Below are 13642 nucleotides of genomic sequence, written 5' to 3'. Positions count from 1 at the left end.
CATAAATCTGTTACACGAAGGAGTTGGCATAGATTTCTCTTATGGAGCACGGACCATGGAAGAGGCGCCTTATAAACTAGGTGCAGACTCGATGCCTCATGACTTAACAAGTTTAGTGTAAAAAGCCCCGGTCTTGACAAATAGACTCCAATGTTCTAGTTACTGGTCCAGTGATTCGTTGATTTTTTTTTACTAGTGATACATAATGCAGCTTATTGGTATGTCTGTAATATGCTATATTTTGGACAGGGTGAACTATATTACATAAGGATACTTTCTACTGCACCAAGATCTCATTTCTAATGATGTCTTCATTCAGTGCTGAGCATACAGGAGACTAACAAGGAACTCTGAGCAGAAACAGATAGAATAGATCCAACCCTTGTAATTCTTCCCCATCATTACTGTAATTATATATCGTATCCGGATATAGATAGCATACTGACAACCATATTTTCATTTTAGCTTTTTATTTACCCAGGTGACAAGAGATCTCCTTGCTCAGTAAATTGTTTCAGGGCACAAGAGAGCAGAGCAATCCCACTAAATTTAACTTTTCTATATCTGTACTTCTAACAGATGAGAGCCTCAAATGTATAGTAATCTGACAACATAAGAAATGTGATATAGTTTTGTCCTGCATGGTATACTAATGTTTTACTTTGCAGGATGAAGCCAATGAAATAATAAGCACTGGCCCTTTAAGAGTGATTCACTGTTTGTATCGTATAAGACCTTACAACAAGATATCCAAATTCACTGTCTAGTGACAGAGCTGGGGGTAGGAGGGGTGCGCAGCTTCATGTAATCATTGCACTATATTCGCACCGTATGGAGGGAGGAGAAAGATAAGTGGAAGAGAAAGAAGTGGTGAAGATAGGTCCTGCAAGAGTAGAAGGGGACACAAAAGCAATGCCGAGGTAAAAGGAGATGCTGCCCAATATGGCGGATGAAAAAAGAAATTTGCTTGAAGACGAAAGAAGACACACCATGCTAGTTACTGGATTGAACTATTGTTCGGAATTTACCAGTATTACAGTACTTGGGTAATTGTAGGATACAATGTAGTGTTTCAGAATTAATAATGCACTGTTAGGTCATAGTCAGTGGGCAGTATATGACAGTTAGTGTATATATCGGCACAACTACTTTGGCAAAGTAAGTAAGTCGGTATTACTGTGTATGGACACATTATGGGGGGTGAGAAGGTGAAAGAAAAAGTGCTGGGGTCTGAGATTCCTGACTTATGTGTGGTCCAGTGCGGGTCTGGAATAGGACTCAGTCCCAGGATTTGGTCCTGAGGCTCGTTACTGGGCAAAAAAATGGCCAAAAAGCCTGCACTTCAGGGCAGATCCTGGAAGGAGAGGCAATGTCTGGGCCTGTCCTGAAACTAAGAGCTTTGTGATTGGTATGATGTTTTTTTGGGTTGATTTCCTGTGGCTGGTAGTAAGCCACACATACAGTTAGTATTTTCTATTTATCTAGTGCTCAGACAAGCAGGATTTTATTTCACATTATTTTGCCTAAAGTAAAGGCTGTATTTTATTTTGCTCATTTTTGTGCCTGACATAAAGGTTTATTTATTTTGCTGTTTTTCTTCAATAATCCACTTTGCTGCAGGATTTGTGTCCCTGTCTCTGACTAGTTGGGCCTGCACCACTACTTCTACCGAGCTACCTTCCCCTTACATATATGCTGATGGTATTCAGTAGAGTTAATTGGAATGTCCAACACTGAAAATTAGATAAAAGGTTCTTACAAGGAAAAAATATTCCTAAATAGAGATGAGCGAACACTAAAATGTCCGAGGTTCGAAATCCAATTCAAACAGCCGCACACTGTTCGGCTGTTCAAACGGATTTCGAACCCCATTATAGTCTATGGGGGGAAATGCTCGTTTCAGGGGTACGCAAAATTCGATGAAATTATACTTACCAAGTCCACGAGTGACGGTTGGGCTGGATTCCCCTTGAAGTCTTCTCCCGGCGCAGCCCCCCCGCGGCGTCTTCCGGCTGGAATTTACTCTGCCTAGGTATCGGGGCCTAGGCAGAGCCGACTGCGCATGCGCGGTCGGCTCTGCCCGGCCCGATGCCTGAGCAGAGCCGACTGCCTAGGCCTAGGCAGAGTGAATTCCAGCCGGAAGACGCCGCGGGGACGCTGCACGGAGAAGACTTCTAAAGGTAAGAGAAGAACCAGCGTTGATTGGCAGAATGTATAGCATTCTGCCAATCAACGCTGGTTCTGCATTGAACCTTAAACTTCGAACAGCTAGTAGCATTTGATCGAGTACGAGTATTTCAAATACCGTAGTATACGATCGAACACCTACTCGATCGAACACTACTCGCTCATCTCTATTCCTAAAACTATTTCCATGCATTTTAATACAAATCCCAAACCAAATATTAGGCCGAAATTCCAATTCCGAAGCAAATGATAACAGTGCAATGGAATCATTACTGAGACCAAAGTGTGCGGTCGGTGCACATCTCTAGTATTTATGAACGTCTAGAGACAGAATTTTGTCTTATAAAACCGGAGCACATGTTCTACAGGTCAGACATGGCCCAGAGCTTGTCCCATATAATATAATAGCATTAGAGACTTTTATTATGAATTATGAGGCATTTTAAAGAATATCTCACAGACATCACTCTCGTTTTTTATTACATTAATGTCCCGAACGAGAAATTGGCCCTTTTATTGATCCTTATATAAATGCCGAATTTAACTTGGCAGAATCTGAACCTTACCCGTGTTTTCTTCTAAAAATCAACGAAAGGCCAAAAAACGGAATTATTATTGCCTCATATAAAGCAAAAGAATGGAAAATAATCCGAAAATGCATAAAAAATTCCACGTCCTATTGTGTATTCCAGTTATCGCTCGCTCACATCTGATGTCCCTCTTTTACATTAGTAATAGTAGTTTCCAGACATGACCGTCTGTCGTATATCAGTATATCAAAATACTATTTGCGCAAGTGTCTGCATTCTTCTTGTTACATCTGACCATAACACAATAGATCTGTTATTGCTTCATTTTGCATTTACAAGATAAGACAAGCAGCCGTTCGGAGGCGTCGCTGAAGATTTTAGGAAGGTTTTCAGCATGGAGCTCACAATATAATTCCCATTATGAAGCCTTAAAAGTGTAATTCCTCATGTGTCTCTTAACATGATGAGAGTTAAGACTGTTCCCCGCACCGATGAGGCGTAGCTGAACATGACTTGTATGCCCAGCGTTATGATGTCACTTCTGAGAGGAACTGCAGCACGGTCACAATAATGAAGAAGAATGGAGGCATTTGCATTTAATTGCTGTAATTTCATTAATGAATGTTTGAATAATTGTTAGGTTTCTTTCTATTGCAATTCGGAAGATTTCATTTTATGCTTTTTTAATGTGGAATGCAAGGCTAATTACTTTGTTTTTCTGAGCTGTGCGGAATCTTTAGGAGAAAAGGATGGTGAAGAGGGAGAGCAGTACAGGACCTTATAGAACATACTGGAGGGAGAATGAGATAGGGAGACAGGTTTATGAGAGGGATGGTTGTCGAGAACCTGGTAGAATAGTGTGTAACATGTAACAGAAAAATATAATACAATAAGAACATGGAACGCTCTGCCCTGGGAACTGGTGATGGTGGATTCATTGAGCAAGTTCAAAGAGGGCCTGGATGTCTTTCTCGAAGAGGGAAAAATATGGAAATCTGTTTCTTCCCATAATTCCCCACAGTGGAGCTAAAATGGCTTTTTGTAAGACTCCATACGCCTGAGAAGGTGATCTCTCCTTAGGGAGTGATATTATCCCCATAACCTATTTCTCAAAGAGAACAATATTGAAATTGGGCAATTGGTATAAGTCTCATTTTGCCTTCCTCTGGATCAACACTGTAGGGGACTGTAGGGTTATAGGTTGGACTTGATGGACTGATGTCTTCATCTAGTATATAACTATAATGTCTCCTTATAGTGTAGGAAAAAGAGTGCTAAATCCATTTGTGTTACAAATGGCCAATAAGAAAGGTAGGATGTGTCAACAATAGACTTAAAAACCCTATATATTTTCACAATTGACGACTCGTAACATATATGCCAGAAATCTTCATTGGTTGCCATTATGAATGCAGCAATGTTTAAAGCATTCACTTTACCTTTACAATTTCTAAGTTCAATAATTCTATTCTCTACAGTATTGTAACACAAAGAGTGTTCCGGGGACCCCAAAGTTCCATTATGGACTCTTTAGTTTCCTATGGAATGATTCTCAGTATTGACCAGTTTGAGGATGTATATACTGGCATCATTCAGTGACATGAGTCACAGTGCAGATAGGATCGCAGTGACACTACAGCTCAGGGAGTCAAGGAAAGAAATTTTTTCTGCTGGCAGAATGGTACAGTTCCTCCCCACCAGTAGAATGTCTCCTTTCTCATGTGTGAACTTGTACAGACCAGTATTGAGTGCAGACCTACAATATTTATTCAGGTTTAGACTTTGTGTTAATATTTCTTATTCTTATGGTAGAGTTGGAAGGGACCTCAAGGGCCATCGGGTCCAACCCCCTGCGAGTGCAGGTTTTCCTAAATCATCCCAGCTATATGTTTATCCAGATTCCGCTTGAAGATTTCCATTGATGGAGCGCCCACCACCTCCCGTGGCAGACTATTCCACTCTCTCACTACCCTCACTGTCAGAAAGTTTTCCCTAATGTCTAATCTGTATCTCTTTCCCTTTAGTTTCATCCCATTGCTTCTTGTACTTCCTTGTGCTAATGAGAATAGGGTAGATCCCTCTGCACTGTGACTACCTTTCAGATATTTGTAGACTGCTATTAAATGTCCCCTCAGCCTTCTCTTCTGCAAACTAAACAATCCCAGTTCTTTTAGCCGCTCCTCATAGGACATGGTTTGCAGACCTTCCACCATTTTGGTTGCTCTTCTCTGGAATAGTTGGTGGCTGATGAAAGGGCTTGAGGAGCTGATAAAAGGGCCATGTGTACTTCTTGGGCATTAGGTTGGGGCATCATTTTCATGGGACAAAAATTGTCCTTATGGAGAAGAGTTAGGGTTCTGTAGTTTGGTTTCTAGCTGATTTATTGTTCTCAGGTTTCGACACATTCTTTTTCTTATACCTTATAATTTTCAGATTGGAATACAAAATGGAGTTCAGGGGAATTCAGCTTTAAAGGGATTCTACCATTAAAGCAACTTTTTTTCTAATTACCGCGTCAGAATAGCCTTAAGAAAGGCTATTCGTCTCCTACCTTTAGATGTGGTCTCCATCGTGCCTATATGAAATTTACTATCAATCATATTAGCCCCCTAGACTGATGCTTATTTACCTTTCTCCTTTATCAATAAATGTCCAATAGATCCTGGTACCATCTCCGGGTTTCAAAGTAAGAATCTATTGACCCCTGTTCTGGTTAGTCTCAAAGCGAGGAACAGACACCGAGCGACCATATAGTGTAGCAATGTTGAGGAATCCCATTGGATACCAGAAAAAGTAAAAAAAAAAAGACCAATTGGCCTTGTCACAACCACATGTAGAGCAATGTATAATGACAGGCGGAGGTGGGAACACACCCAACAAACACCGATCACCAAAAGGAATGGGAACAGACAGCAAATATCAAGGAACAGTAGAAGTCAAGAAGGATGAACATGTCATGAACGGCCGAAACTTTATTGGGACAACGCATTGTCCCAATAACGTTTCAACCTTACCTTCTTGACCTGAGAGCGCCACCTCTACTGTTCCTCAATATTAGTTATTCTGCTAAATAGGGCTTGAGATGGGAGCCCCATTCTGGAGTCTGTGAGGTATGAGTACATCTATCAGACATTTATGGCCCAGTCATTGGGCATGCCAAAGAAACCACTTACTTATCCATGGGTAGTGTGCCATATTGCAGTTAAGCCCCAATTCACTTGAATGAAGGTGAGCAACGATACCATAAAAAGCTCACATTTTCCTAATCTCGGTTCCATCACCGTAAATGCTATTCTTTCTTTTTACTGTGCGGAATAAATCTCTTCCAGTAGCGTATAATGATAACTTAAGATTGCTCGGGTCTCTCGAAAAATACTTTATACCAATATTTAGAAGGATAAAGCTAAATATGTCGAAGTGCTGAATAGGTGGAATTGTTGGTAAGGAAATAACAGCTCTCGGTACTTGTTGGGACTTGTTACTGTGCTAAACTATGGGCTTTATATCCAGACATTTATAATTAACTCAGTTTCCGAACCAAGTAATCTGGTCGGGAATCCTACAAGGATAAATATCCCTAGCTTGTGCTTTCCAGCCCTATTACTATCCTCAGTTCTTCCTTCCTATGATTTCGCTATACCTCTAGTCCATTATTATCCCAGAAGCCAGTCATTGACACCTCCCGGGATAATCATACCTTACAGCCTTCTGAAAGAATTCGCCTGGGTGTCTTAAGTTTAGTATGGTGTTTTTCAGACATATGCTGTAATTTATATTTATGTAAGTATTTGTACTTCTTTGAAATATATATAAAGCTGTTTTTGTGGATTCTTCTTTCGCTTGTAGAAATCCCTTTGTGCTACGTGTCTCTAAGTTCTCTCATAAATTGTAACACATAAAAGGGATTTAGCTTTATATGTGCTCTGCGGCGCGGTCCTCGCTCATTAACTGCATTCAATAGAGGATTTACAGACACCATAAAAGTTCATTGATACACAATACACAGCAATAGCAGGTCTAATTACATGCATTGTATTAATTACATTTGATCCTCTCCATAATGATTATCAGGGAGCAGGCCACTATTCACTTCTTACCAACTGTTATTGTAAGAAAAAATCAGATAGAAAAATACAGGAGAAAGCCGGAGAATAATTACAGAATAAATACTGAAAGCTAATGGGGTAGTGAATTGTTCAATCGGTGTATCCACTAGGACATTGTGTTGTCCATAGGGCATATAGACTTCATAGAGGGCATTTCATCCTTCTCTGCTTGCCAGATTGGCAAAGAGTGATTCTGGTATTTGATTCTTGTACAGTGGTAACTCAAGATACAAGGTGCCAGAACGACCATTGTAAAGATAAGTAGCTTGTAACTTAAAGGAGTTTTCCAGGTAAAAAAAAATTATATAAAAAAAAAAAAAAAAAATCTGTTAAAAAGTGCACCTATATACCTTAAAGAGTGTTTTGAGTGATTTTTAGGTTTCTTTATGAGCTCCTGGCATCTTCTGCATTTGTTTATGCAGCATCTTCTTCTTCTTCTGTGTATTCCTACAACTACTATGATGCTTTGGGCTTCACTCACAATTGAATCACGCCACCTCCCTGTTTCCCTAGCTAGCCTGCTGCTACTAGCCCTTCCTAACTAACTCAACCCACACCCACCCCATTATACTTACTAGTCTTCCGATCTGGGCCTCCTGTGCACGAGTTGTCACGTCTTCTGGGCTGCCAGCTGTCCACGCCTGTATTATAAAGTCAGAGTGCCAGCTACTTGGCATGCCGGCACTCCAGTTCTATCAGAGCTCAGGCCATGCACTTGAATGGAACTGAGCTGCGATTAGGCCATGTGACCAATAAACCCATCTATATGATAGGTCTTTAATAGAGATGAGCGAGTACTATTAGAAACTCCAGTTTCCAATAGCACGCACCCATAGGAATGAATGGACGTGGCCGGCACACAGGTGGCTAAGCGGCCGACTGCTGGCAAAGTCTGTGTGCTGGCTGCTTCCATTCATTCCTATGGGTGCATGCTATTCGAAACGGCCATTTCGAATAGTACTCACTCATCTCTAGTCTTCATGTATGTCTGGGCCCACCTCAACCATATTTCCTTGTGAGCACTGTTTAGGGGTGACCAAGTAGTAGATTTATTCACAACTGCAAACTTCTGGAGGATCCTACACCTTGACATTTGTGGGACTCCAGAGGTACCAGCAGCTTCAAAGGCCTGTTCTCTGCTTTGTAATGGTATTTTAATTGCTCTGTTAATCCAATGGATTTGTCCTTCTGAAACTTTCCTCATTATGCCTTTATCTGCATGAACCCATCTGTGCTCTGAATCAGGTACAAATCTCTTCACAGTATGATAATCATGCTTAAGTTTTTGTGAAACATCTAATGTTTTCATACCTTATATTTTACACTTTTGCAATACTCTATGCTTTTTTTCCGGCAGAAAGGTCTTTTTTCTTTCCCATATCACTTAAAACCTGTGTCCTGTTTAATAATGGGGAACGTCCTTCTTAAGTAATTTCCTTTAATTGGGCTCACCTGGAAACCTAATTCTCCCAGGTGTTTGAGATTAATTTCAGTGATCCAAAGAGTCCTGATACACAAAACCAGCCATGAGTTTAATTGAAAAACAAAATTACATCTTTATGACACTTATATGCGATTTACATAATTATTTGAAACATGATGTACAACTAACCCAATACGTTGTAAACAGTACAGATTTTTTTTTTACTGTTCCTCTTAGGACCTACAGAAAGGAAATGGTACAAACATACTCAACCACAGATTTTGTCTAGAAGATTTTTAGCAGGTTGGATTTTTTTTTTTTTCTATAACAGGTTCGTAAACAGGATCAGGCACACACCAAATATTGCTGAGCATTGATAAATCTCTTCCAGCATGTTCCTCGAAAACATCATGAAGTTCAGAAAAATAATCAACCGATGTGACCCATGTTATCGTGTATTGGGCTGAAATAGCGTATAGAGTTGTAAGTGCAACCCTGGAGTTCATGTGGTCAGGAAGAGGAACGATCAGAAATAAATCGAGGCACAGTCAAATCTGGAACAAGAACATAAATCGGAAGATCCTGAACTCTTCTTCAGAGATAACAAGAAGCAAAGTACTGGCAGCGACTGGGTGACTGTTTATACAATATGTTGACCACACTCTCTATATCAGGGGTCTCAAACTCAATTTACCCCGGGGCCGCTGGTGGTAGAGTCTGGGTGAGGCTGGGCCGCATCAGGTTTTCCCAATTTTTTTTTTCTAAAAGTCGCCATATTCTGACAGCCGTAACTTTTTTATACGTCCATGTACGGGGATGCATAGGGCGTCTTTTTTTGCGGGGCTGGGTGTACTTTTTAGTTCTACCATTTTTGGGAAATGCTATTGCTTTGATCACTTTTTATTCAAATTTTTATCAGAATCAAAACAGTGAAAAAACGGCGGTTTGGCACTTTTGACTATATTTCCTGCTACGGCATTTACCGTACAGGAAAAATATTTTTATAGATTTGTAGAGCGGGCGATTTCGGACACGGAGATATCTAACATGTATGTGTTTCATAGTATTTAACTATTTTTATATGTGTTCTAGGGAAAGGGGGGTGATTTGAATTTTTAATACTTTTTATATTTTTTTATATTTTTTTTTTACTTTTTTTTTTTAATTTTTTTTGCATTTATTAGACCCCCTAGGGGTGTTGAACCCCAGGGGGTCTGATCACTAATGTAATGCATTACAATGCATTGCAAAAAATCATCATTTCTTTTGCAGGCTGCATAGAGCAGCCTGCAAAAGAGATTTCAGACAAGCCTGGGAGCCTTGTAAAGGCTCCCGGCTGTCAAGGCAATGTGACGTCAGCCCTGGAGCATCACCGGCAAAATGGCAGCATCCATGCGCCGCCGGGAAAATGGCACCTCCGGCACCTTTAACCGTGGCGCCGGAAGGGTTAATGCCTCCGATCGGTCCGATCGGAGACATTAGTGCCGGTTGTCTACTGCTTAAAGCAGTAGACACCCAGCGGTTATGGCGGCCGCCGGGGGCCGCAAACTATTGTCCCGAGGGCCGCAGTTGGCCTGCGGGCCGCAAATTTGAGACCCCTGCTCTGTAGTCTGGTCCTGGGGCCACTAGAGTATTCTTTGATAGGTCAAAGAGTCCCATGAACATGAACCATCCATCAGACTCTTACTTAGACAACCCTGACTTGTCTCCATGTTTTTTTTTATTAATATTGTGTATAGAGTTTCTTCCATTCCGCACAATTTACATAAGTGCTAAACCAATGAGCAGCAGTATTCCTAGTCTTTGTGTAGTGACAATAGATGCAGAAGAATAGCTTTCATATAGCATTGTATCAAATGAAAGCTTCAATTTAGAAATAAAACTGCATCCATACAATGAGTGATCTATAAGATGTCCTCTTCTTTATTCTACCAGGAGTGGATGTGGGACGTTAAAGGCATCATAGAACGGTGATGCATTCCTCTTGGGATATACGATTTTGGCCTTGATACATAAATTGGATCTTTAAAATCTTTGTGAAGCTGGAACGCTTGTCACTGCACAGCGCTGCAAACACTGCCGGCAGCAGACAGTCCCCAGAAATAATTCACACGTTATTATGTCCCTAAATTGCGGCCTCTGTAAAATGACTTCTATTCTCTCACTTGTTTATTGGGTTATTCCTCTCCTCTTCAGTGAATTTTCAGTGTTGAGAGAAAAATACGCCGTCTGCTGTCACCCCTCCCCTCCAATGCTCCCGGATAAATAGAAGGTCAATATATTTTTACGATACAATCCTTCTGCTCACACCAGCTATGTATTAGCCCATAAAAAAAATGTATATTATCGGCCTGCAAATTTATTTTCCACACCTTACCGGGGCGATGACACTTCTGGAAATGAAAGCTTTAAAGCTCGGAGACAGCCGCCGTTTTCTTCGATTCCTTTTACTCTCTGTCTCTTTTTCTCCTTGTTCTGTCACCCTTTCCTCTCTGCTTTTCATTCCTTCTTTGCTTTCTCTACTCCTTCTTCTACTTCTTTCCTCTCGCTCTCCAGTATCGTGTTCTTCTTTGTTCATTTGTCATTCCATCTATTTTCCAGTTTATTCTCACACACTTATCTTCCTCTCTTTCTACTTTTTTTCCCCACTTTCTCCAATGTCTATTTCGCTCTAATCTCATCTAATTCTTTTTGTTTTTTTCGAATGGAAGTTCCTCTCTACACAAAAAAGAAGGGACATTGAGAAGGCAGAGATAGGCAACTGGCTAAGGCTCCACCTCTAGAAAATTTTGGAGCAATTTTATCGGGAAAAAAAATTACTTTCACGAACTAACTGTCATTCACTTCATCACCAATAGGTGGTGCTTATCCATCACTGACAGTGCAGCACCAGTACCCCATTTTTGATATCAATGTGTCACCACCTTAGATAACTCACCCTCATCAGCACACTCTACCTAGTGTTCTCCCATGACTGCCTGCACCACTGAACTTCTTAAAGCATTGAACGTGTTGGTGGCGCCATATGGCTACAAGGTCTGCCCATTTTCTGTCCAGGGGCAGCAGGAGAAGGAGACTGATGCTAGGTTCACACCTGCATTTGGGTCTCTGTTCTGTGGTTTCCGTCTTCTGCATGCAAGAAGACGGAAACCACAGACCGGGTCCGGCTGTGAGTGGCAGTGAGTGTTTTATACTCTCCGCCGCAAAACGTTTTTTTTGTAATCCGGACACAGAGTACTGCATGTCCGACTCTGTGTCCGGATTAAAAAAAACGGTTTTGCGGCAGAGAGTATAAAACGCTCACCGTCGTTCACGTCGTTCAAATGAATGGGTATGAAAGAGTCCTGCAGGTTTTCGTCTCCTGCCTCTGTTTTTTGCAGGAAACGGAAACCTGCAAAACGGAGACCGGGCGCAGATGTGAACGAGCCCTGAGCTGCAGAGAAGCACAGTAATACAAACTGACCACACGCTGGCTCAGTGGTTAGCACTGCAGCCTTGCAGTGCTGGCGTCCTGGTGTTCAAATCCCGCCAAGGGCAAAAAAACCTCTGCAAGGAGTTTGTATGTTCTCCCCGTGTTTGCATGGATTTCCATCCTGTATTCCAAAAAAGACATACTGATAGGGAAAAAAAGTACATTGTGAGCTCTACGTGGGGCTTGCAATCTGCATTAAAAAAAAAAAAGTAATATAAATTGGCCAGTGCACATATTCTCCATGATATGGTGAAATTAGTCATGTCACTGAATTGATCATTGATGGCTTCCATTAGAGCAAAGAGCACATTGGCAGAAAGTGAGGACACAGCGATCATGGCAGTATTTATAAAATGACTGGCTTTAGATGTGAGTATCTGCAGCTGAAAACAAGTTCAGGAATGGCACTACACATACAGCACCTACTGCAAACTTTCTATGTCTGGTGATATATCTGGTTTTGTCATAGCTAGAGCTGTAAATCTGAGCTTACATATGACCCCAGAACCACCATTCTAGGGATTATAAAGCCCGAAATACAACTATTTGAAGTGCCCCCACTTAAGTCCTGCTATACAGGAGCTGGCCACCCGCACATAACATATCAACAACTAGGGAAAAGCCAAAAACAAGAAGATAAACAAAGGTTATAGAGTGAATTTTACAACAGGATTTTACAGAAAGGAACCGAAATTTTGTTAGTGTTTTTGTACATGTTTTTGAAGAAAGGAACCAAAATTTGCTAATAAGGTATATTACAAAATATTTTAATGATATATCATGCCTGCTGCAAGAAAATAAAAAATGTACAAATTTTTAGGTGGACTTCAAAGATTTCTATCTCTCTGGTATGACTGTCATTGAAAGGGACCGTCTGATCTTGGCTTCTAATAAAGCGTATCTTTAGTTATAAACAACTGCTCATAAATGAAAAGTACAGTTGAATATAAGAAGCTTTGAGACACATCTTATTAAAGAAATAGGTTTCCATCTTTACCAGCTAAGTTACTTTTTACATAGAAGTCTATGCATAGGGGAGTAGGAGCAAAACTACTGCTTTCTGATACACTGTGACCTCTCGTTCACTTCTGTGTTTGGTAATCTGTTCGGGGAGTTCGCATCGGGACCCCCCAAACGGATACCAAACGCAATTGCAAACGGTGTGCAGTGAAAGCACATGGACTACATAGACTATAATGTGTGCTTGCCGCATGCTGCACCCATGAATCATGCGGACAGGAAAGTAGATTGTGAAGTACTTTCTTGTCCGCATGTTCTGTGGGGAGATCTGACGGCAAGCACAGAGACCCCATTATAGTCTATGGGGATCGGTGTGCTTTTATTGCACAGCGCTTGCAATTGCATATGGTATTCCGTTCGGGGGTCCCCATGTGGACTCTCCTCAACGGAATACCAATGCAAATGTGAACCAACCCCGAGTGAGGGAAGGCTCTTTTGTAAATGCTGTAACTTCAAGATTAGACTTTACTACTGCAGAAAAAGAGTCAGTAAATAAATGAACTAGTCAGCAGCAGCCTCCTCCTTCCCTTGTCTTCTCCATAGACTACTATGTGTGTGTCAAATAAGGAGACAGACTCTTTGTAAATCAACAGTTTGAGGGAACTTTGTCTCTTACAAACCTAGAGTCATGTACGAAGTAAATCTAAGATCTATGTTTACAAGGTCCGTTAGATAGGTATGTATCAAGTGTTGCATCTTCCTATGAACATAAACATACATTATACTTATATACTTATACTATGCTTACATTATATTTATACATTGCCCTGGTAATGTTTTGTTCCAGCCCCCGAACCTTCCTTTATATCAGAATACTGTCATATTTTGTCCTTTTATCTTACCCTTCATTGTGAAATCGCTGTTTTATGACACCGTTTTTGTAGCACATCGGCCATCAAGCTAG

This window comes from Leptodactylus fuscus, chromosome 8 (assembly GCF_031893055.1).
Source record: "Leptodactylus fuscus isolate aLepFus1 chromosome 8, aLepFus1.hap2, whole genome shotgun sequence".
Classification (NCBI taxonomy): domain Eukaryota; kingdom Metazoa; phylum Chordata; class Amphibia; order Anura; family Leptodactylidae; genus Leptodactylus; species Leptodactylus fuscus.
This window is presented reverse-complemented; position numbering follows the sequence as displayed.